General features: G+C 38.5%; 1 protein-coding gene across 2 annotated transcripts in view; it reads right to left on the reverse strand.

The window, feature by feature from the left end:
- Positions 1-24,612, reverse strand: part of LOC105839349 (putative polypeptide N-acetylgalactosaminyltransferase 9) — a 217,757-nt gene that overhangs the window by 166,787 nt on the left and 26,358 nt on the right. For both annotated transcript variants that reach the window (XM_036293852.1, XM_036293850.1), the window contains exon 2: positions 99-323. The gene's annotated coding sequence lies outside the window, so the exon portion shown is untranslated. The remainder of the gene's footprint in view (positions 1-98; positions 324-24,612) is intronic.

Below are 24,612 nucleotides of genomic sequence, written 5' to 3' on the forward strand. Positions count from 1 at the left end.
ATATGATACGCTACAAGGCAACCATATCTGGCATCCATGGATGCAATCAGGAGAGAAGGAGAGGGAGAGAGAGAGAACGATAGACTTAAAGTACGTACCTTAGGATTCGACCCGGCTTCTATCGGCTATCAGAGATGCTCTTTACGAAGCGGATATCTGCTCACGAAACGGTCCTCCTCGTATCCCCGATAATTATACTTGTCTTGTTAAGCGGCAGATGCTAAGTCGATTATCGGCAAAAACTTCAACTTCCCACGTACACAGGAAATATGTGCGGGAAAGCGAAAGATCTCCAAGATTTTCAAACCAGCAGCCGTCTAAATCTGCGACAGAAATGAAAGTTTCGATTAGATACGGGTAAATCGTTTGAAAGTTTGGAGTGCGGGAAACTTCGATCGCCGAATATCGTCGCGTAAGTGGTGAGTTTGTAGCGTAAAAATGTCATCGCGAGTTTCAAGGGACAGCTTGCTTAAAATATTGTTATATAACTAGAAGATTCCTTTTTTAACCAGCATTGAAACAGCTTTGAACGATTTGGTCTAATAACAAACAAAGAGAGACTGTATAATGATTAAATAAATTAGAGATATTTCACACACGCGGTATGGTAACAATCCAGGCTCATTCCGGATTATCCTGCCACCAATTGACAATCTCTATCGTGAAAGTTTACAACGTGATTCGCCCTAGTTTCACGTATTCGAATATTAATATGGACAAACGAGCACCCAGGTTCGCGCGGAGCGTGAATTCGCCCTCCGTTCTAATTCTGAGCTTAATCCAATCTGCATGCAATTGTCAACGAGAGTATGCCACTGTGGAAGCACTTGATTTTAATTAAATCCAATGCAGATTAAATCTACGCCGTAAACGTGCCGCGGTAGGGACAGATTAGAAACTCCACCTTATTCCCGCAGATTAATAACGCTGTGTTTCCTCTATCGCGCTCTATAAGATCGATTACCCGAACGGAAGTGATTAATTTTCTACCACATTAATCAACATTTGTATTTCACCCAATTGTTGCCGTATATAATTTCAAAAAGCGATCACTGACATGTACATAATGTCGCAATTTAATATATTAATATTATTTAAGAATATATGTTAAATATGCGGTGTTTGGTATTTTGGTTAACATTATTATAACATTGGATATATCCAATGAAATCAAGAAGTATTGAAATGCATCAATAATTCTATATTGATTCGCTCAATAAAATAATAAATGCTGTTTCGCTAAATTAAATTGACTACAAGACAGAAAGTATCGTTTAAAAGAAGATTTATATTGTATTTTTATTCTTCCATTTTAAATAAGTATACATTTTATAGAGTCTATGATTAAATTAACTGTTCTATTTTTATTCAACATACAAAGAAAAAAGTAAAAATGGTATAAAAAGTCATTAAATTTTGATTAAATTTTTCAACCAAATTAAATTTTTTAATTCAAGTATTTATGCATTTATAATTTAAATACATAAAATACTTGAATTTTAATTTAATTATTTATAAATTGCAAACAACTAATATGGCTGTAATAATATAAACAATACGTTAAGAGAATATTGCCAATAAAAGCCAGCACTAGATATTCGTGTGCAAGAACTTCATTTTAGATGATATTAAACACATTGCAACGCAAACGCAGTACATATATTTTCGATTACGTTCATGTTGCAACGCGTTTAACATCATCTAAAATAAGATTTTTGTACATGTAGTGTTGGCTTTTATTGGCAATATTCTCCCTAACGTATATTTCAATTATCTATATAGTTAATTAAAATACACAAATACTTGAACTGAGGAAATTTAATCAAGTTGAAAAATTTAAATTAACAACTTTTTTGCTTACACACTAATAAACATTTTGTATTTACGTTAAAATCGATCCTTGTTAAAATTTTATGTTATAATTAAACACATTTTCTTGTTACTTTAATATATTACTGTTGTGTTAATTCAAGTGAAGTATTAAGTTAGTAGAATTACTAAAAAAGTGTAAAAGTAAAACACCATGTATTTTCAATTTTAAACAATAAATATGTTCTTTATTATCAATGACAGAATTCACCTGTTAAAATTGATTAAAAAATGTTGAGTTCATTTTATAGTATAAGAACGACTGTTATTTCTCGACGTGATCTCGTAATATATGTCATTAATAATAATGTTTAAAGTAACATGTTACATGTGTTACTTTGACATAATTTTCTCATTAAATTATTACATAAAAGTTATGTCAAATTGTAAAATTTACATTTATTTTTATGTTAAAATATAACATAATATTTATGTTGCTATTTAACATATGCTTAATATATTTGATTAACAGAAAAATTTCTGTGAACCCTTTAGGACAGGCTGTTAAATTTCTGTTAAATTTAACACAAATTTTTTTACTGTTTAGTGCAATAGTATATTTTCAATGTTTTTATTAATAACAATGCGACAGATTCTTAAATAGATAGAGAATAATAAAATCCTTTTATTTTTCTTAATTAAATTAAATAATTCTATACAATTTTAAAATTGGATTAGACGAATCTGATTAAACGAATTTCTTTCACGAAAGCTACTTTGGTCGTGAATAGAAATAGCATAATGTTTAAAAACTGAAACACCGCACACACAAGTGACATACTGCGGACGCGAAAAACCATATCTCATTTGACTCTAACATCGCGGCACGATTTCTTGTTAATTACCGCAGTATCGCGTTTTTGTAATTACGCCGCTACGCTGCCGTAGTGTGTTTAAGAATTCTACGTAATTCGAGCAAAGCGCGAGACCCGCGAGGATTCGTGCAGTACTAAGCTGTGACACGTTTCGTTTTTGCCCCGAAGGCGAAAAGACTGACTGGCTAAAGATCCTTTACGGTCAAAACGAATCAAGTTACAAGCTCTTCCATGCGTGGTGTTCGACCCTGAACAGTAATGGAACTTGGAACAATTGGAGCGTCTCAAGAAGTGACTTGACGCTAGACGCTCTCCAAGTAGGGAGCGTCGGTCGATAACTTGCTTGATGAGAACGTGACCGCACTTGGTTGGCACAGCGGACATTATATTAAATGATCGAGTCGCACGGATTTACTCGGACGATTAATTATCGAGCCGCAGATTGCAAAGCAGCTTGCTAATTCGCCGTCGCATGATAAACCGCTTAAGTGTACTCTGAAATATACAATTCAGAAAAAAAACGTGTAAGAAAAGTGCCGCGAATAGAGAATATTTTCGAAAAAATAAATTGTTTTATTCAGCAATATTGATTATGCATTATAATTATATATTAATGGGAGGGGGAGAGGGAGTAAACGTTGTTTATCCTTCGTTCGAGCATTTTCTTTCGTCGCGTGAGCGAAAAAGATGAAGTCGGTGCCGGAAGAACTAATCGAGCAACGAATGAAGTCGGACGTCTTTACTTTCTTTTAAAAAACAACGCGCCATTGTCTCTACCTTGGAGATGCCGGGTATCCTTATCGTATCCTCCTGCCGGAACCAGTTTCTAATGGTTGAGACTATAAGGGGTTAATAGTATTAGTGCGGCAGGCGAGCGAGCTCGGAGAAACAATTAAGCTAAAAGGCATGTTGATTCTTTCAGCGAGGCGAGTAGATTACCCGATTAGTCCGACAACGCTAGGCGTGATATTCATATGCAGTCCAATTGAAATTTTCATAGACAACTTTACTACCGCCAAACCAAGCGCCAAAGCTCGTGCAACCATATATGAGCAAGTCTCATTCATTTTCACAATTTATATTCGTATCGTGTGAAATTGCATTTCCTCTCTTTGTCAAGTGTTATTAGATGCACTAATAAATGGCGGGCTGGCTTTGACCTTTTTCATTAAATATAAAACACATTTCGTTGAAAATGTACAGTTGTCAGATTTCATAATTTAATAATTTAAAATCTAGAAACGCTGTTAATTTTATCAGAGAAAAATATTTTTTAAACTAACAATAAAAGAGAAAAATTAAATACCGCACTTTTAATTTGTAAAATAATAATTGAGAAAAGCGGTGCTTTGTCATACGCTATATAATTTTATGAAGAATGTAATTTATCTTTTATAGCTATAGAAATTAGCACAAATGCTATTTTCGTTATCAAATTTTATTACCTGCCGTCGTTCTACGAGACTATAGGATTTATATCGATGGTTTCTCATGAGATATACATGCGCATGGAGATTGAACAATTTCAAGTTGAAATTAATGCAATAGTAAAATTTAAATGCTTTAAATGTTATTTTCTCGCGGCGAGAATAACGGTGCATCTGCGAAAATAGCAGAAGCAAACCTCCGAATACGATAACGACTGCCGGATGAGGAAGTTCCTGTTCGGACGTTAATGACCAGCGGAATATCTTTTTCGCAACGGCAACTATCGTCCACGCAGCATGACTCCCTGATGATTTACAACGCTTGGAAATAAGTAAGCTCATCAACATGTAACGCCATGTCCAATTACAAAGTTCGAGCATGCTTAAAAAACTTCAGAAATTTACAACCGTTACAAAATAAAACAAAATTTTCAAAATAATCAGATAACAACGCAGTTATATTTAAGTATTTTTAACAAAAAAAGCAAATTATAATGAGCTCGGTAATGCAAAGCAATAAATATAACAAAACAGGTAAATATAACGACCCAATGTAGTATTTCTATCTGAAATTATAATTTATTGACTAAGTATTAAAAAAAAAAAAACACTTGAAACGTTTCTTATATCTTATTTTTAGTTATTATATTGTGTTTGAAAATCCATTCGTTTGCTAAATTTTTTATCTTTGTTTATGGTAATCAATAAAATATAATTTTGATAGGAATACTGTCTTGAGTCGTTATATTGATCTATTTCTTTATATTTAAGTATTTTTAACATTAAACATTATACTTCACGTCATATTTAAATTCGTCGGAAAAACTGACATGTTAAATGACGTTAACCAAGTAAAAGTGCACAAATATCATTAAAATACAAAATCAATAACCTTTAGTTAATATCAAAATAGATATTCTCAATACAATATAAATTTCGCCAATAATCTTTTCGTTTCGGTCGATTGTGCCCGGAAGAGAAGATTTAGCGCGGCTTATTCGGTTAATGTACGATCGGATCTAACGTCCCGACTCCTACATGATGCATGATTAATTTAATTTATCCGTCCGCTCCAACCGGTGCGTTATTAGCCCGATTGCTCTTCCGACGAAGCGCAATGTAGCGTTCCGTCTCTCGCACCCGCCGTCGTGCGCAGCAACACCAGCATTATTAATTCGAACGTTATTAAATTTTCGATAACCCCTGCCGATGCTACGTGTCTTGTAAGCAAGATGCCGAGCAAGCTATCCGATCGAGCGCGGGCGCAAACGACCTCGTTACTCGACTGACATTGCGCTACGTGCGAAACTTTTCGACCTCTCCGTGCCATCGTCGATATCGAGATTAAACAGTGTGCGCCGCATCGAGAAATTCATCGTTCGCAGCAATATTGCACTAAGCGCGACACTTTTTTCTGCTCAGTTATCGCAACGCGATTTAAAATTTAAAAAATAGTACATTGTGTAACAAGTGCGAGAAGTTCGTCCGCACGAGTGAGAATAGCCGAATCACATTGGTTGCACATGTTATTTTTTGTTATGTGTGCGTCGAAAATGGCCTCTCTACCGGCGGCAAAGTTGTCGTTTACCTACAAGCCAGTTATTACACGCAAGTAAACCATTATTTCACTATTTTTGTACCCCCAATAGATGGCATAACAAAAGTATTTTTTCTCAAACTTTCCAGCATTGCCACCTAATTTATTCTACGATCAGCTAATTTTATTAATATCTAGCTTCATTATTTCACTCTTATGCCACCTCGCGTGGCATAACGCGCATACGATAACTCTTATAGGATCACGGACACTTTGTCGCTTTTACGAACCTTAGTTAACCTGTTCAATTCACACTCAAGGACTACACTTCGACGCATAGGTAACAAAAAATATCATGTGTAACGTGTGCGGATCGGCATTCGTGCAAATGAACGTACTCGCAGAATATAGCTGATATTCTGCACTTATAACACAATATACAATTTTGTTACAAGTGCGTAGAAAGTTGTTGTGTCCCTTTCTCGAAGAGTTGACAAGTTAGCAACCAAGGTTATAATCTATAGGTTTGCAAGAGTAACAAAAGATAACTTTGCGAGAGTTCGTACAAGTCACCATATGCATGCCGCAAAATGGCGCGCGGAATAAATAGCGTGCGGAAAATTAGTGCGAGATTGTATTATCTCACTGCTCGTGCCGTCTATTGGCAGGACAAAAACAATAATAATGAAATATTTAATGGACGACTTTCCACGGTATGTGTAACAAGAAAAGTTTTTCTAAAAGGACTAGTTGAGTTTTATTTTTCGTCGACCTTTTCGTTAAAAATAAACGAAACGGTCTACGTTACAATAATTCACCTGCAATTCGAGAGACAGAGAGCTCAAGTAAATTCATAGATAAGAATCTCGCACGCGTAATCGTTTCGCCGCGATCTCGGAAATCGTCAAGCGCCGTGAAATAAGTGCGTCCATCACATCAACCGAATACCGGACGCAACAGTATACATAGCGGCCGAGCGTTTTTCCGCCTGGGACGCAGGGGCGACCGATTCCATTGATTAACGACATGCGTTTCGTAATGAGAATTCTCGGCGTGGCTACGGCTCGTTGCGCCAAATTGAAACTCCGTTGCTTGATTTATCGCCGTCGGGAGGACGCGCGTTCTCGCGCGCGGACGGAAAATTAATTGCGACTTGCAGGCTGCGCGGCCCCGAAGACCGTCGGGAAAGCGGGACAGCGGTGGATCGGGTGCGGTGCGGGATAAAGAAAAATTCGCGTCCCGCGGGCGAGCGGCGTCATTTCCCCCCCCCTTCCCTTCCCCCCCTCTCCCAAAGAGAAACTGCATGCGTCGCTTGCACGGGCCGTCGCGGTTGTGAAAAAGCGAGGATAAGATAAGAACGCGCGTGCTACTGCCGCGCGGCGAGACCAGAGAGGATGAAGAACGAGGAGGAGTTCCGGTCGTTGGAAGACGAATAAGGTACACCTAATCTATCTGTGTTCCCGTGTAATGGGTGAGAGATGCTATTTCCCCGGCGGGATATCTTCATGACGGGTACGCGTATACCGCGCCCACTTTCCACGTGGCGGGCCCTAAAATATCGTCGTAGAGAGGGTTGGAAAAATATATCGCGCCCTCCGACAAGCCGGTAAGAAACGACGGCTCGTCAAACGTTACGAATTTCTGATTTCACCTCGGATGTCGAGTCGCGATTTGTCGCGGTGGATACCACTCGCGAGAGTGATCGCGTTTCCCGGGGAGAGCCAGGCGGCTCGGAGAGCGATACATATAAACGGACAGAGATGAGTGGCGAATAAGCGAGAAGAACGAGTACGGGATAAAAACGTCTTTCGCACAGAGGGAGGGAAGGGGGCAAAAATATTTAACTCGAGCAAAGGTTGAAGCGGCAGGAATTTCAGCCGGTCGACGTGTCGCCGAGACATTTCGGACGACCGACGCGCGACGGCGCGACTCATAAAGTTTTAATCGGAATCGCTTGTGAGACATGTTGCATCTCCGCCAGGTGGAATTCTCACGTAGTTCAGTCATCGTCTCTCGTCCGTGTTTCACTGTACACGCCGACCGGGGGGGGGGAGGGGGAGAAAGGCGGTAAACGTAGTTTTCATGCACTTCATTCCTGTCACAGACGGGGCAACAGACAGCGAACAGACGAGGGACAAACGGTGGGAACCCCCGTCGGAATCTAAGCGAAGCGGTGCGCCACGTTTTCGCCGAGGAATATCAGAATGAATAGTGGATGAGTTGGCACCGGCTGATAGAACGATAAAACCTCGGATATAAACGGGGGGGGTTTGCTTTATTCCGCGGATTTACGTTAATAGTAAATTTCCCCTTCCTCCACCTCGCCCCCACTTTTTTTTTTGCAAGTGTTTTATGTACCATTATAAATTTTCACCGCGGAAACGAGAAACGGTAGTAACGCGAGGAAATTGCTCCCTGCTTGCTACAGACAAAGCTATTGCATTTCCTGTTTCTTTCTGTCGTCTTTCATGCCCTTCCTTCTGCTTTATCAGCCGATAATAAGTCACTTTGGAATTTAATTAATTTAACTTTTCCAGAAACAGGACCGTTTAAATTCCCACCTCGAAGGGACCCTCGGTACCCTTTTATTTTCATTCCTTCGCGATTCAAGGAAACGATATACGCGTCACGTGCCCCGCATATATCGTCAAACCGAATCCCGCACGTAAATCCTTCGTTATAACCGGGCGTATTCGATTTTTCTAACTCCTCAGCAGGGGGGGGGGGGAGGGGAAACTTCGATCCTATTTCTTATTCCGTTCCATCATGTCCTCCTTTGTCTAAGTTTCTTATCAGTTGTATGGGTTCGCGAGAAGAGTGTATCAAGGCATCGATCATTTCTCTTGACGAATAGAAAATTTGCAAAGCACGATGAGGAAGAAAGGGGGGGGGGGCATACAAGGAACTCCTGAGAATGATAAGTTGAACGAAACAAATACGAGGTATATCGTTGTACCGCCATCGTACACAAGACAGAGGAGGTCGGCGCCCATATATCTTGAGTAGATGAAAACTAAAAATTGCACGAAAGCGAGCCATTCCTGACACTTCCGGGCTCGCACAACTGCGCACGATACATCTGTTAGCGAGAGCGTCATAATTTATCCCGCGTATATGTTCTACGGCGCGCGCGGGGAGTGTATCTCCTCGCGCGAAAGTAATTACGACAATAATTGCGACACTAATTAGTCCGCAGCGTACGAAGTTTCGTAATGTGATTGAAAGAATTATTCATGTCACTCATTTACAAACGATCTACAATCTACCTAAAACCTATCGAAAACTAAAAAAAAAACAGGTACAATTGCTCGTTAATTAACACTCGACACTTCGAGATCGCGCGCCGCTGCATCCACAATCGAATGCAAATAAATATTTAACCGCGGCAAGAGAAACGTAGCGTAATGCAGGAAATTCCTTTAGACTGTCGTAACAGGTCATGGTTTCTAATTGGTGCGCGTTTCGTGTTAACATCTGCTCCACTGGATGGCGGGTACGAGGCGACGGGTGACGGTGACGCAGACGCACAGGTAAAGGTGGATTAACTAATTAGAACGGTGTATATACGACGGCCCCGACGATTAAGATGGCAGAGGCGACGGCTCCTGAACTTAAGGAGGATGTAATCGTCTTAGGACCGTAACGACCATCGAGACGAGCTCGCATTAATCTTGCGCCATGCCTGAAGCTGCTTGATATGCGGCCGAGGAAACCGGCAGGACCGACTACTACCGTCTCCAACGATCCTAAACCGAGAGACCGCTACCAACACGGCGCAGCCTTAGCAGCCTTAGCAGGCGCATCCTTCCAGAACGAGCCGTCCCCGCGTGCATTCCTGGCGAGATTAACCAACAACGTCTGTGTATGTTCCTCGAGTGCGACTCAAGAGTCGCCGTATCCTACGCTCACTGATATTAGCGCTTGCGCAACGCAAACGGAAAGTTAAAAATAAAATCGTGCACACGAAAAGAACGGTTTTCATTAGTGTCCAAAAATTTAGTTAGATATAGATTTGAAAATAATTTATTTTAAATCATCAGATAATTATGTGAAATGTTAAAACTTTTTGCAATACTCTCCATCATGCTCGAACGTCCTTCATAATTATTTTAATGGTTCAACGAAGTTCTTTTTAAATCTGTATCCACACAAACAGTTAAATTTTTAGATATTTCACCAAACATTGTTCTTTCCCTGAAAAAAGTCTGAAAATATTGAGAAATACATTCATCAATACGTTTCACCAATAGAAAATATTTAAATAAAACGGAGGAAATATTTATCGATAATAAAGAAAAAACTAGAAGTAAAAAAAATAGAATTTTTAACGGACTAAATTTAATACACGTAATTGCAATGTAATCTAATATAAAATTCAATACTTGAGATAATTATAATGTAATATATATTATATATATATATATATTAATATGTATTAATATATAATATAATATATAGAATCTATTTTTCTTATTTTATCAACTTCTCGTATATTCCCAGTTTAGATATTGAACTTCGTTTAAAGGAGTTCCGCTGCTAAATGAAAATAAACAGATTTTCATAAAACTTTGTAAAGAAATTCAAATTACTGATACAAATTGACAGCAAAATTTCAGAAAGCTGAACTAGCTAATTATTTAGATATTAAATATTTTATTTACATGGGCTTTTATTAGGAATCGATAAATCTTCATGATTTTTCGGTTTTTATCGCCGTATTAAACGTAGACGTAATGAACAGACGTTAGTAAAACTTTACTACGATATATTTAGCTGTCCAGAAAAGTACTGTTAAATTTGTGAAATGATACACTTGCTCGTTTAAGTGATAAATAATTGATAGGATAAAAAAAGTCCACACTAATCGAAGCAGTACAGCACGTAAGTGTGGTAAATGTGCTGAAGTAATATAATATGAATTTCAAATTGTTGTATTTATTTATCTAAGGGTGGTATAATAGTGAAGAATGTTTATTCTCAATTAAAAAAACATTATTTCAGTAATAAAGGTAGTACTTTATAGGCGAACTTTTTCTCATATTTACTGTTATTCACTTTAGATCATATACAGCAAAAAAAGCAACAAAATGGTTACTTGAGTTTTTTTACTTGGATTCCTGTGCCACTTTTTATGCCGGGCCTAAGCAGCAGAGGAATTCTTTTGAAAGCACTGCAGCGTCTTCTCTACTTGTGCTCTGTATCTTGAGATTGATAATTGGCATTGGAGTCTAGCCGGCCATTAAGTGTATCCTTTTCCGTTCTGATAGGAAATGTTGCTTCTATAGATAGCGAGATGCCTCTACATCGCAGTCAATGCTATTAGCCTCAGCAATATCGCTCCGCGGCAAGACGTCAGACGAAAGGGCCGGAAAACACAAACTTCTTCAAGATACCAAAACCAGGTCAAAAATATCGTCGTAAACGTGATGCTTATTACGCGATATTTTTCATACGTTCCTCTTAACACACTAGTCTCCCGCATTACGAAGTTTGTCGCGTTCTACGAGCAGGTTACTGTATAATAGGTACTTACGACGCGACGTCGCGAAGTCGAGAACTCAACGTAATCGTGATAAACCGAAACGTGTAAGCGGGGTCGTTTCACTGTACGTAATATCATCGCCGAGTGTTCTGTGTATCTGTAACTACTGGCAAATTACGTGTCGGCATTTCGAAAATGTGCAACGCGGTTAACTTTACACGTGCCCGCGTATTCAAACTGCTCGATTGTGAATATAAGCCGTGTGTAATAAACCGAATGTTGCGACCTTACAAATTAATTAAATATGAAATAAGAATTTTCGATTTAGATGATCGATCTGATACTAGTGCGGAAGCTGTAAACATTACCGCTATATCTCAGTTTAATATTAGATAGATAATTTGTCCTTTAAGTGAAAATTTTCATATTTACTTATTATATTCTATAGGAATATAGTCATAATAACTGATTATTTTATTTTGTTCATACATACGATTATTGTTTCTTAAAATTGTAATTTTTTTATCACAGATACTTGAATTTCACTCAGACACATTAATTAGACAGATTAAGAAAAAAAAAACGAAATCTTTAATACAAACATTTCAAACCTAATTTTCTGAAAAATAACATAAATTGGAAAAAAATTAAATTAATAATAATTGAATCAGCAATCAATGTATGATTTTCAAATAAATTTTCTTCCATACGCTAGTTATCTTTATTATTCTTTTTGTTCGATGAAAAAATGAGTGTGCTAAGTGAGAATCACGTACCAAATGTTTTGAAAGTATTTTTATTTTTCTTACTTGCTATTTTAGTCCCGATTCATATCTCGAAACGTGCTTTAGTCCGCGTTAATTTCACCGATAGAACTGAACGTTGAGAGACTATTCCGTTGATTGCGGGGGTCGAACGAGTAGTCGATGTGCGGATTAAGTCGAGAGGGTACCTCGTAAATCAGAAGCTCAGCCAGCTATGTCTGTGGTGCTGGAGATAATAACCATTTTGCGCTTCCATAGGCTGTGTCCTCTCACATCGTAGCGAGCGATCTTACGACGGAGTATAATTTGGGTGTATGTGTGAACAAGAGGATAAGAGAGAGAGAAGGAGAGGGGGGGGGGGGAGAGGCAAGCAGAGAGAGAAAGGAACTCTATTCAATTAACTCTGTAAAACGTAAATCGTACTCTCACCCTCGCGTTCCTTCCACTCTATCGCTTCCCTATCGACCTTCGATTTTGCCACTGAATTTCCCGCGCATTCAGCAAACAGCCTCTACCTTCTGCTAAGATCTACGATTTTAAACGTAGCAATTTGTTTCATTTTAGTACCCTAGCCAATTTTATTACAGCGTAATATATTTTATTGGTCGAATCGCTTTTCCTACATTATAAAATTATAGAGATCTAATTACGATTTAAGTACAAAATTAAAAACTTCGTGCAAATTGCAGCGTTTCAAAAGAGAAAATATTTAACAAAGTTTTACTTGTCGTTTTATTATTTCTCCGCTTTAATTAAATTTAATGTTATCAAAGCCATTAACATCGCGATTCAAAAAAAAGTATTAATCTGAAACGAAGGAAAACTTCTCGTCCAAACTCTTGTTACATACAAATGTATCTGCTTTCGTGCATTATCCAGAATTTCCGAGGCAAACTAAGCTGAAATCTACAGGTACGAAATTTCTCCGTCCTTGCGATTTCCCGTCAAGACAGACAATCTGTCTCGGCTTCGACACAGTGTGAAAAGCACAAGGAATGAAGCAGCAATTCCTCCACCTTTGCGAGACATGGATACGCGTTTTCGTTGTCGGGGATTCGGCATCGGTATCGATAGGTGGGATCAGGCGGAATACAGCAACACACTCGATCGACATAATTTACCGTGTTTCCACGGCATACACGGATAAACGTCACACCGTTCCCGTAGGATCTCCCATCCGCGCTCGCTGTCAAGGTTGGCTGGCGCGACGTGCCTTCCTTCTACGTGCCTCGAATACGAGTCAAATATCTGGAAGAGTGTCACGCTGATTCTGTATGCCTCGATCTTGACTGCGAGTCGACAGCAGCGCAGACGACGACAATGGCGCGAGAAGAGGCAAGCACAAACGTTTATTCGTAAATTATTCACCCATTAACTTTAATTGTTCCATGCGTACCGAGCGGAAAACATTATTTATATGTAATCGAGATTAAAAGCGTATGATTATTAAATTATTCTAATGTGTAATTGTCAGCATTTCATCGTTTCGAAGAAGGATTATGCAATCGTCCGATTCGAATATTAAATTAAACATAGGATTTAATATTCATCGTAATCAATGACATATAAAAGCACACATTCGTAATTGTAATAAAAGCATAAATGAATAAAATTGCAGCTTGTGCCATTATGCTCACAGCATTCTAAAAAACTTAACCAAAATGTTTTCACTTAATATTGCCAAAATTGACGCATTTATTCTTTTAATATACATATTATAGCAGCAAATTAAACAGTTTCTCTCTCTCTCTCTCTCTCTCTCTCTCTCTCTCTCTCTCTCTCTTTCTCTCTCTCTCTTTGCAGCATGACAAAACATCGAATATTTTGTGCAGTGAAAATTCAGATATCTGTTTCCGAAATAACGCAATGTAACTTTTCCGACGAGATATTATACGAAGCTGAAAAAGAAAAAGTTGAAAAAAGGCTAGCGTAACTTTTCCCGGTTAAAAGTTCCCGGTGGTAATAACGAAATTCTCCGCTGTTCGCCAACATGTCGAGGAGGGCAAGAAAATTTCTCTTTTTAATCTGACAAAGGATAGACAACCGGATCATTGCTCTATAGGCCTTCTGGAAGATTCGGCGGGACGATTTGCCAGTCCGAAACAAACCGCTCAATTTGCGGACCGGCAGCCGAACGGAATGACTTCGCGATGAGTTTCGGCAAGTTTACGAATCGATTTGGCACTTAGACGGAAAGGAGATTGACATGTACAAAAAGGGCAATTTGTCGCGATCAGAAGGTTTCGATACGAACGATAAATAACAAACCGCAAATACACATCTTAAAGTGGGGATCGTGACTCGCCGAAAGAACAACGTACGTTATAAATTACACATGAAGTGAATACAAAGAAATCTTTTTACTAACGCTGCAGTAAAAGAGCAGCTACTACCGTAAGCAAATACAATCAGACAGATTTGACTTGTAAATTTGATTTTGCAAGCACGTTTGCGATTATTTTACTACGTTTTTATTGCAACCTGATACTGCAATTCACACATTCGGGGTAATTCAACTCAATCGCCAGCCAGCAAAAGGTGGACGATAAGGTACATCTAATAATGTCGGAAATAATTAAAGCGCTTGCCTTATAAACCGTATTCTGTCTCATTCAATAGGTAATAACGGTGCAAACAATATAGACGATTATTCTGGATGAGAGCGTCAGCCGATCACCGACAAATTCAAGCACGATATTCTCCGCGGGGCATGCTGGCGCATTTGGTCGACTTAATCGCGTTACAGAGCCAAAATCTGATTGCGCAAATGCAATTTCGCGAGCGCTTTCAGCGTGAAAATTCTTTTTCTCTGCCCATTAACAAGGGCCATCGCAGTACTTTGACTTTCGAAATCCTCTCGCTCGGGCACGTAAAATTACGACAAAAATTGTTAAAATGCTTTTCGTTCTCGTCCCGGTTTCTGATTTTCACCGACGACGATAGGAACATTACACAATCCGCGCTGAAAAATTCCGCTAAAATCAACATTTCTTCAATAGAGGCGTCGGTTAAAACTTTTCACCTCGACAAAGCTAGGGTATATCCACACTTAACTCACGGATAAAATGAACTTGTGCCACGAACACGTAAACCGAAGTTTTACGAGTTGCGGTTCCCGCGCTACCATTTTATGTCAGCGATAACATTGCTATCTCTCCAATACGCAGCATTCAATATTTATAAAAGAATTCGAGAGCACGGTGTGAAAATATCGGATAGAGACAGAACGAATGTCGTACCGCTCGCTCGCCATATCGCTTTGTACGCATATTGTATTACACTATTTTTGCGCTGCTATTTTTATATTTTTACATTGCATTTATGTCGCGAGATATTGCGATTGGTTTTTTTTTCTCGCTCACATGCTATACTGCGAACTATCGCGATACATATAAAGTCCGTTTATTTAATATTCAATTCTTTTACATTGTCGATTTATTCAAAATCCACAGCGGTGCGCAATTTTATATATCGAATGGAAATTAAATTAAACGTTGGTTATGTAATAGTTTAACCTTTAACGTATAGATCGACCAAATTAAGAGGTTTTAAAAGTCTATGTTTCAGAATGCGACCAAGTATTTCCAAGTGACACCTCAAAGAGGACACGTAGCGCCGCGCTTGTGACACTCGATCTCGCATTTCTCTTTTTAAAATTCCTCGATAGCTACACCGTTGAACACACACTTATCTCACGTTGATAGAGCTAAAGCATACGAGATCGATGTCTGCCTCGTAACCTTCTTCCTTTGCAATTGGATTTGAATGTCGGCGGGTGCTTATCCGACTTCGTGAGGAGCAATAACAGCTTTTTTTTTAACCTGTGTGCGCGAAGCGTTTTACAACGACGGCTCGAAGTAAGGAGAATGACTCGAAGAATGGGGGGAAACTCCCCTGCGGGAATGCGTGTATCGGATTTTCACAGACGGAACGAGCAATCTCGCGATTCTGGAATCTCCTTTTCGTGCCGTGCCCCAAGCCCTCTCATTGAAAGCAGCTTTAGGAGCTCCGACCTAGAATGCCCCCGATACCGACCGCAGACAAGCCGAAGACAGTCCGAACGTTTGATTCCCGCGAATTTCCCCCTCCCCCTCCCCCGCCCTCTCCTCGTTTGATTCGTAGTCATAATGCTCGCCGGACTGCAATTCAATCGCCACAGCATTTCTCTTTCCGCGCAATTTAAGTCGGGCAAAACACGACGGCGACGAGATAAATAACTTCAATTGTGCAAGTTGCAGGAAAGCTGCAGTTTCGAACGATCGTGAGTTATCTTGATATTTGCTGGCAAAGAAGGGAAATTTATCACACGTATAATATGATCAATTTCCCGTCAATATTTCTTCATGAAATAATAAATATATAAAAGCGCGGAAGAAGCATAAAAACACTATTGCACGTATTTTTCATCAAAAACTCATCGCGCCGATATTTGATATTATTTAATATTATATTTAATATTATATTGCAATTTTTATTAAATTATTCACAGCTGACACAAAAAATTACGCTTTCCGGCGTAATAAAAAATTCATTTAGATTTCGCCGCTTTCATTACTTCAGTACGTTACGAGTAAAATGCAACGAGTGCGCTGACCCGCGATGTCAATAACACTCGTAACGACTCTGACTTCGGCGGTTCATTTCAACTCCGGGTCCTCTTTTATAGTCCGACGTGTCTCGCGTGCGATTCCTCCGGGTCGTCTTAATGAGAGCCTTGCTCCCCCGAGCACGAACGATCGGGAAATGCGCGGAAGAACTTCAATCTGGCTTCCCGAAAGCATACAGCACCATCACCCACACTTACCGAAACGATATATATCGGGAGTTCAATTTCGAGTGCTCGTATTTCGTTTCGGCGCACACAGCGCATACCAAGAAGCATTCGCGCGCATATACACCTGTGTATACGTACGCGGGCGCGTTAGATACGCCGCTACCTTGAAGGCGGCTCGTAATGTCGGCGATTTAATAACGACCGCGGAGTTGGTATTGATCCCTCGCGGGACTTGCAAACTCCACGGGGGGTCGAGAAGTCGAAGCGCTAACTCGCTACCGACGTGATAATTCGGCAACGCCTCTGATAAGGGTCCTCTGTGCAGTTTCCACGACACGCTGGCCATTTTCCAGGCCAAGAGGGGAGAAGACCTGTCGACGAGGTGCAGACCTGAAACAGCGGACCGGCTCAAAGTCGACGGAAGTAGGATCGGCGAAGCCGAACCACGGAAACCGCACAACAGTTTTGTCCGGCTTTATATATTATTTTCCACAGAGCCGCCGCCGCCGCCGGAGAGAGAGATGCACCGTGAGAGAGTCCCGTGATACGCGAACAAACGAGAAAACTGACTCTCGGCAAACACGTTATTTACGTCACCGGGAAAGTAATAAAGTATTCTTAATTTTTCATGTAATCTCTGAGCTTCACGTAGTTACATAGTCGTATTTTCACCGTTTTAATCGTGAAACCTTCTACGTGCAAATGTGTGCCGTCAATTTTTCTTTTTCGCTGCAATATCAATATTTTCCGAAAGTCATCCATCCGTTATAATCATTAATGCCATTTACATTTGTTTATATTGTTTATATATACGAACTCGTATATTTGATCACATGGGGGAAAAAATCCAAATTGTATTTTTACTAACAGTGATACGTTAATATAATATTTTGCAAAAATTCATTGCCAACCCGTTAAAATCATAAGTGCATTTTCCATATGTATATATACCTATACTTCAATATGTACTGGCTGTTAATATTTAATCATTTAACAAAAATCAAAATTACATTTCTGTTTGAAGCTTCAAACGATTTTATTGACTGTCTCGTCCATTACATTAATGAACGTACGTCATTTTATCTGCCGTAAATACCATGTCGATAAAATAAATAGAAATCGAGGAAGATGTATCTCTGCTTTTTGCGATAGTTTGTACATAAGAGTCCCGTAACATCGAAAGATATTGCGGCCGAGACATGGTTTCCGCGCAAAACAATCTTCGTACCGGTTCTCGTAAAATATTTATCACCAATCAATAAATGGATCGACGGGACATTAGTGTTCGAGCTGTCGTAAAATTGAAATCAGGGGATCTGAAAAGTCGTTTTTACGATAATTCCCGCCACAATACAGCTATAAAAGGAGAATTCAAGTATCGCTGCCCTCTTTTGAGTGATAACTTGGAATATTCACTTTTTTAGTAATATAATACACACAAATACGATCCATTTTTAAGATAGAAATCATAAAATATTCAGCGCTATATATTCTTCTAATATAAATTTTAAAAAAAGATAAGAATAATTTATATTAAACGAGAATATAAAATCTGTATCAAAAAAGAGAGTGAAGTTATAGCTAATTTACATGCGATTTTAAAACTGTGTTAAACGCAGTCTCTAAACTAATTAATAAAACTAAAAATGCGTGCACAACATCATTCTATTAATTAATAGCTGTCCAATCGAACTTAATCTTTTCTTCTCCAGATAACTACTCATTCCAACAAGTATAATTAATCTCACTGATTTTAAGATCTCGAACTTAATCGAGCAAAAACTTTAAATTATGTATTATGAATAAATTATCGGAAGTTATTCCAATCAATCGGACAGTTCTCGAGACATAGAAATCCCCCTGGCTTCCACATCGATCTCATTTAGTCGGATTAACGCAGACTGTGCGTAGTCTGCGACAGGTGTCAGTGAACAGGACACACGTGACTGCCTAAACCGCATGGTGACTGTTTTGACGCGGCTATCCGTCAGGTAATCGCGGTTCACCGTCATTCGATGCGCTGCACATCGGGTCGTCTCGAGTGTCCGTGTACTATTAACGCATGCACAAACCGCACGCAGTTACGCGGTTCGCCATGTAATCGTTCGTATAATTTACAGTCGCTACCGGTGACGATCATGGTCATATTAACAAAATATTCGATCCGTTGCTTATACTTTCATAAATAAATGAAAATCATGACATTACAATCAGAACTAGTAACATACGAATCCGCAGGTATAATCAGGAGACTTTTGCACGAGCTTTATAATCGCGGAAAACGAGATGTAAGAAGAAACGAAGTCCATTAAACGGCAGAAAGAAAATTAAACCAGATCAACATCCAGATATAAACATACAGATTATCTTTAATGTTATACTAGATGTGTTAACAGGTAGAAAAGAATTAATAAGAATTAAATTAATAGCTTGTTATACTAGCGGTGATAATAATAATAGCAAAACTGAGATTAGCCGACTGCTGGCTACAAAACGGCCGCTGCGCGTTATATGCGCTTGCAGTCACGTATGCACGAACCCAACGGCACGCAAGCTCGCGTTCCTTTGTCCAAGCTCTCAACGAATCACGAATCGCGCCTTGGCAGACTGTCAAAAAGCAGAAAATTTTCTTTAAAAAATTTTCTAAGCGAATCTTGTTGCTTAGGTGAACTCATGCATGTCGAGCGTTACTTTTTGGCAACCGAGCGATCGTAAAACTTTGGTGATGCAACGATATGACACGATAATATAATATCATATTTCTATCCTTTTCCATATTATATTTTTCATATGTGTATAATACATCAGTTCCTGAGATGCACTATATATATTCAATAAGTCTAAAATCCACAGAGTAAAGCAAAAACCAAAGTATATCAAAAATTAAACAAATCAAAAATTCAAAAATACAAAGATACAAAATTCGAAGATTTTTAAGAATATCTTTTTGTAAAAATTTACAAAGTTGTTTGTAAAGATTTACCAACATGCGAAAAAATAGTACAATAGTTTACAATCTAATCCACTCTTAAAAAGGAGATGTTACCGATTTTATTGTTGACACTTTTCCGTAATGCGCTGATTAGTTCTCTCGCTGCGCTTACCTCGTGTTGCAAAAGTAACTATCATTGAGATTGAATTTTGACAGCTGTCAAATTATGACAATGTTGACAAAATATGTAATATGTATTATCAGTGAGTTAAAAGTAGTGAAAAATAAATATCTTTATTTCTATTTCTTCGAGAGATGTTGTCATTACATGTATATGACAGCTGATAAGTGACTTGTCCTATCTTAAAAAAGAGGTGGTCATCAACTTCGTGAGACTGTCATCGTGGAATTAGCAAATGACAATTTGTATAGATGATTATCTATGCAATTATCGTTGCAATTTATTTCTAAAATGTAAAAAATAAAAAGTTAAATAACGAAGCGCGCGTCTGTGGTGTCCAGTAATCTAAAAATTGTTTCTAACGAACTTGATAACTTCAAAATATCCATCGCTTGAAAAAAAATGCATTTCACGTAAACCGTGCCGATTGTCAATTTCTGTTATCTATAGAGACTACCTACATCACGTGGATAGCATACAATCGTGCGTAAATGGAAGATAGCGTTGTCTCTATTTGCTGTAACGTTCAAAAACGATTGAACGTCAGTCACATCGAACGATCTGAATTGCATTGATCAGAATAGCAAGGAATCGATGAGATCAACACAGTATTCGTCGTGTCTACTACTGGCGTATCGCCAACTACTTGAGAATACGTTTAAATAACCAATGATTTATCGACTCGCTTGAAATTATCACGGCTATCAACTTTCATTCGTGGTAAGATATGAAAAACTAAGCTTAAAGACGCATTAGACTTAAATCTGAAATTTTAATTAAAAATTCTGTTTTTTTTTTTCAATTTTTTATAATGCTTGTATTAAATGTTTACATTAAAGAGATGACCTACATATTTAAAAATATGAATTCATTTAGAGACTCATAAATAAAATAATAAGAAAAAGGGACAGGCATGAATCTACAAAAACAATTAAAAATCGCTAGAAATTTGTTAAACACAGCATAAAAAATTTGCAAGAACAAAAGAAACAAATCACCACGATGCTAATTACTGAGTCGCAGTTCGCGTAACGAGAACTCCGAGAATATGGGTCGGTTTTCTGCAAAACTTAACGTTAGAGTTCGTAATAGTTTGGGAACGTAAATCGGACTAAATGAAGGCGAGGTCCGCGAATTCCAACGGATGTACTTCGAATTGGGCTGGAGATAGTAGCCTCCATCCTCTTTCTCTTACTATTACAGAATTTCAGCTAATATAATGGTATGTGTCTCATGTGAAGCGTTACAACAAGCGAAAAAAAAACTAACAAGTCTCTGAAACTTACGTCAGTCACTTATAGAATATGATGTCAGGAACGTGAAATGTAATTTACCATGCTGCATCCAGAGAGCTTGAACTACTTTGACAGGTGCAGTCACATTTAATCATTCTACATTTCCACGTGAAAGCCATTTTGTGCGGACGTAAGTTGCGAGAGCTACTCGCGTGTATTTCCTCGCAATTTCCTCGCTTCTGACATCATAACCCAAGATGGCCGACGATATTGAGGGCCCTTGCGAGAGAAGGTTGCGAGGCATTTCGAGGCAAGGACGCCATCCACCACAAGTCAGTCAATAACCATCCTATTGATAAGTTTGCGTTACGACTGAGTTGAACAGAAGAGTGTAATCAACGAAATTAATGGGAACGGGTCATACGTTCAACACTTTCCGATAGCGGCATGACATTGTCTGACTATTACAGTATCGTATTCAATTAACACTGGCGACACTAAACGAATCAATGTTGCTGTGCAGCGCCGACGTGCACTGGCGGGCGTTTGAACGGATAAATATATTTACGAACAATCAAGCTTTTAATCAGCACATTAACCGTTTGAATAGTGAATAAAAAATCACTTTTCCATTTAGATAAACCAATCGATTGTCACGAGCAGGTCAATTTACAATATCAAACTATTTGACACAAACAAGGACAGTTAAAAAAGACATACAGAAAAATATCAACTTTATTTTCTCAATTTTATTTTCAAGAAAAGTAATTATTCAGTTTCCTTTTTCTTTTAAGTAACGCTTATTATCAACAAATAATATTTTCTTGATAATAGCCTTAAAATATATTCCTAAATTTTAGAAACAAATTTTCAGAAAAAAATTATATACTTGAAAAAAGATTTTATTATTTTTTTTTTGCACTAAGAATATGTAGGCTGAAATATGCGTCCGTTATTTAACTCATTTTTTATACTCGTCACATGTTTGATCATCGACTGATCTCACGAAACGTTTGATGCCTAACATACATGTGCAAAAACAACAGCGCTGATTCCTGATTCCTTATCCCGGTTTTTCTCTTTTGTATTCTTAAAAAAATTCTTAAAAAAATTTACTCTTTCAAAGAATATTATAAAATTAAATCAAAGAAAAGACAAAATAATAAGTAAATTAAATTTTTATTTTAACTTGATATTCTTGATAAAAATATTAAAAATTACTGGAATTCAGAATACATTTTTAATAAATTTAATGCTCATGATAAATTTACGATAGATTTCTTATACAATTTGCAAATATACAACTAATAAATTATTTAAAATAAGTAATATTTATTTAATTCAAGTACATATTTTTCTTTGTGTACACAAAAATTTCTTTTAAGTAAATGTGTTACCTGTTTCAAGTTAAAAATGATGAATGTAGTTTACGACTATTATCAATAAGATATTCCCTGAACATAATTATTGAAAAAAAGAACTAAAAAATAAGTAACTGCTTTTCTTGCACGAGAATAATACATTTTTGTATTATTATTAAAAAAAAAAAAAAAAAAACGTTTGCAGCTACAAATCGCTACGCAATTAAAAAAAAATAACTACAACAAAAATTATTATAAATTTGCAACATTTAACATAACATAAATAGAAAAGTACAAGATACAAGAAAATTTTAAAATAATTGTACAAAATGCAACGACATTTTATCAAGCTATCCCGGTATATGAACACAAAAATTGAGCAACCTTAGATTAAGTTATGTAGGTTGAGAGATGAATGACCACTGTGGGGACATTGTGTACAGAATGCAGGAAGATATCGCACGTGTTACTTATATGTAACATAAACGACCGCTTTCTTTGACCAGCTGTCAATAAAATGGCACGAAGGACGCCACGTTATCGCGAGAATGATATCATGTACGACGTAAAGTTGGAAAAAAAACCGTGTCGGGTGGCCTTAGACGGGACAATCGGATCTCGTGCGGGAGGATAGGTTGAGGGGCCGGAATCGATGTTATCGAAAAGAGAACAGCTAAGGAGCGAGTACATATGTACGCGGGCGATGCTGGCACATAGATATCCGCTTGGCAGGCACCTAATACGAACCGGGGCCGAAGGGCTCGCTGCAAACTTGGATTTATGCTCACGCTGCAGCGCATAAAGTTCCATGTCCCTGCGTAAGCCTGTGTGCAGTGGCAAATTTCTCACCGCCCCTGCAATATTCTCGCCGACAGGTTAACGCCGAATATATTTCCACGGGCAGTGCTTCCCGTTTCGTTTGCCGGCCGAGCACGTGGCGGGCAATTGAATCGGTCATTCTGAAGACGTAAGAACGACGAAAGAACCGCCCGCGAGATCCCGAAACGCGCGCGCGAAAGTTATTACGTGTGCAAAATCTCGGTTCGTCCTTTTGCGGAAGACAGCTAAAGAGTTATGAGTGTCTTAGTTGGAAAATACCTCGTGCCAACTATTTAGCGCGAATCACGCTGAGATTGTAAGTCGTTCGTTCCTCTATCTCATTGCGATTATTGTGATCAATTATAGAACCGTACAAGATGCTACCAGTTTGCGCGCTTCCAATTATTCCAATTATTTCGACCGTCTTCTCCTTCTTGGTTAAATTTGACCTACTTTTCCTCTTAGAAGTGACACGTGCTGAATGACCGAACGCGCGCAACGATGCAACCGCATGAGAATGCAACTGATGCGTCCATTTTAAGGTAATCAATATCTGAAAATTCTGATTCAAAGAGAAGTGACAAAAATTTTATTTTATTTTTGTATCCATAAATTTCCGGAAACTTTCTATCGAAATGGGTCAGAAGAATTTTTTAAAACTCGACAAAGATTAGCAACGCTTAAAGTTAAACAAGATAAAGTAAATTAGGAAAATATGAAACTGTCTTCACATTAGAGATGGTTAGTTACCTTATTGTACTTTGCTTAACAAGGCACGGCGAGAATCCAATTACGTGATAGCAGGTGGTATAGGTGTCGCTGATATGATTATCGCCGCAGCTCGTTAACCTCTCATCAAGGTGCGAAAACAGATTCTCTCTCTCTCTCTCTCTCTCTCTCTCTCGTTCACTCACACATTCGCTCGCTCATTTGTTCATTCTGTCATTTTTAAAGAACAATTTGAATCTCTACTATCCTTGTATTTGTCGTTTTCGAGAAAGGCATGCACCTCTATGTCATTCTTCCCTTAAAGAATTGGTCGCGATTTCTTTTCACGGTCCACGGCGTCCTGTAGCCGTTCTCCCACCGGAGGAGAACCCGCTATAACCATTCACAACAGGCGGGAGCAGTCTGCATCCGACAAAAATTCCACCATCGGACGTAGATCACACCCTCCTCCTCGCCGCTCATCCCTTTCGCGACAGTCGGGAAGACGTTTTACGAGCAGCGATTTATCGAACCAGCCTTTTCCGCCCGCTCGTCTCCAACCCGTTCTCCCGCGTTCGCTGCGAATAGTCCATAAATTTCCGCGATGTACCGCAAGGAAAGAACCAAGGAGGGAGGACGCTCGGGGACGGGAGGGTAGAGGTGACATAAAGGAAGACTGAATAGGCATCCTTTCGGAAAACACGCGAC

This window comes from Monomorium pharaonis, chromosome 11 (assembly GCF_013373865.1).
Source record: "Monomorium pharaonis isolate MP-MQ-018 chromosome 11, ASM1337386v2, whole genome shotgun sequence".
NCBI classification, from domain to species: domain Eukaryota; kingdom Metazoa; phylum Arthropoda; class Insecta; order Hymenoptera; family Formicidae; genus Monomorium; species Monomorium pharaonis.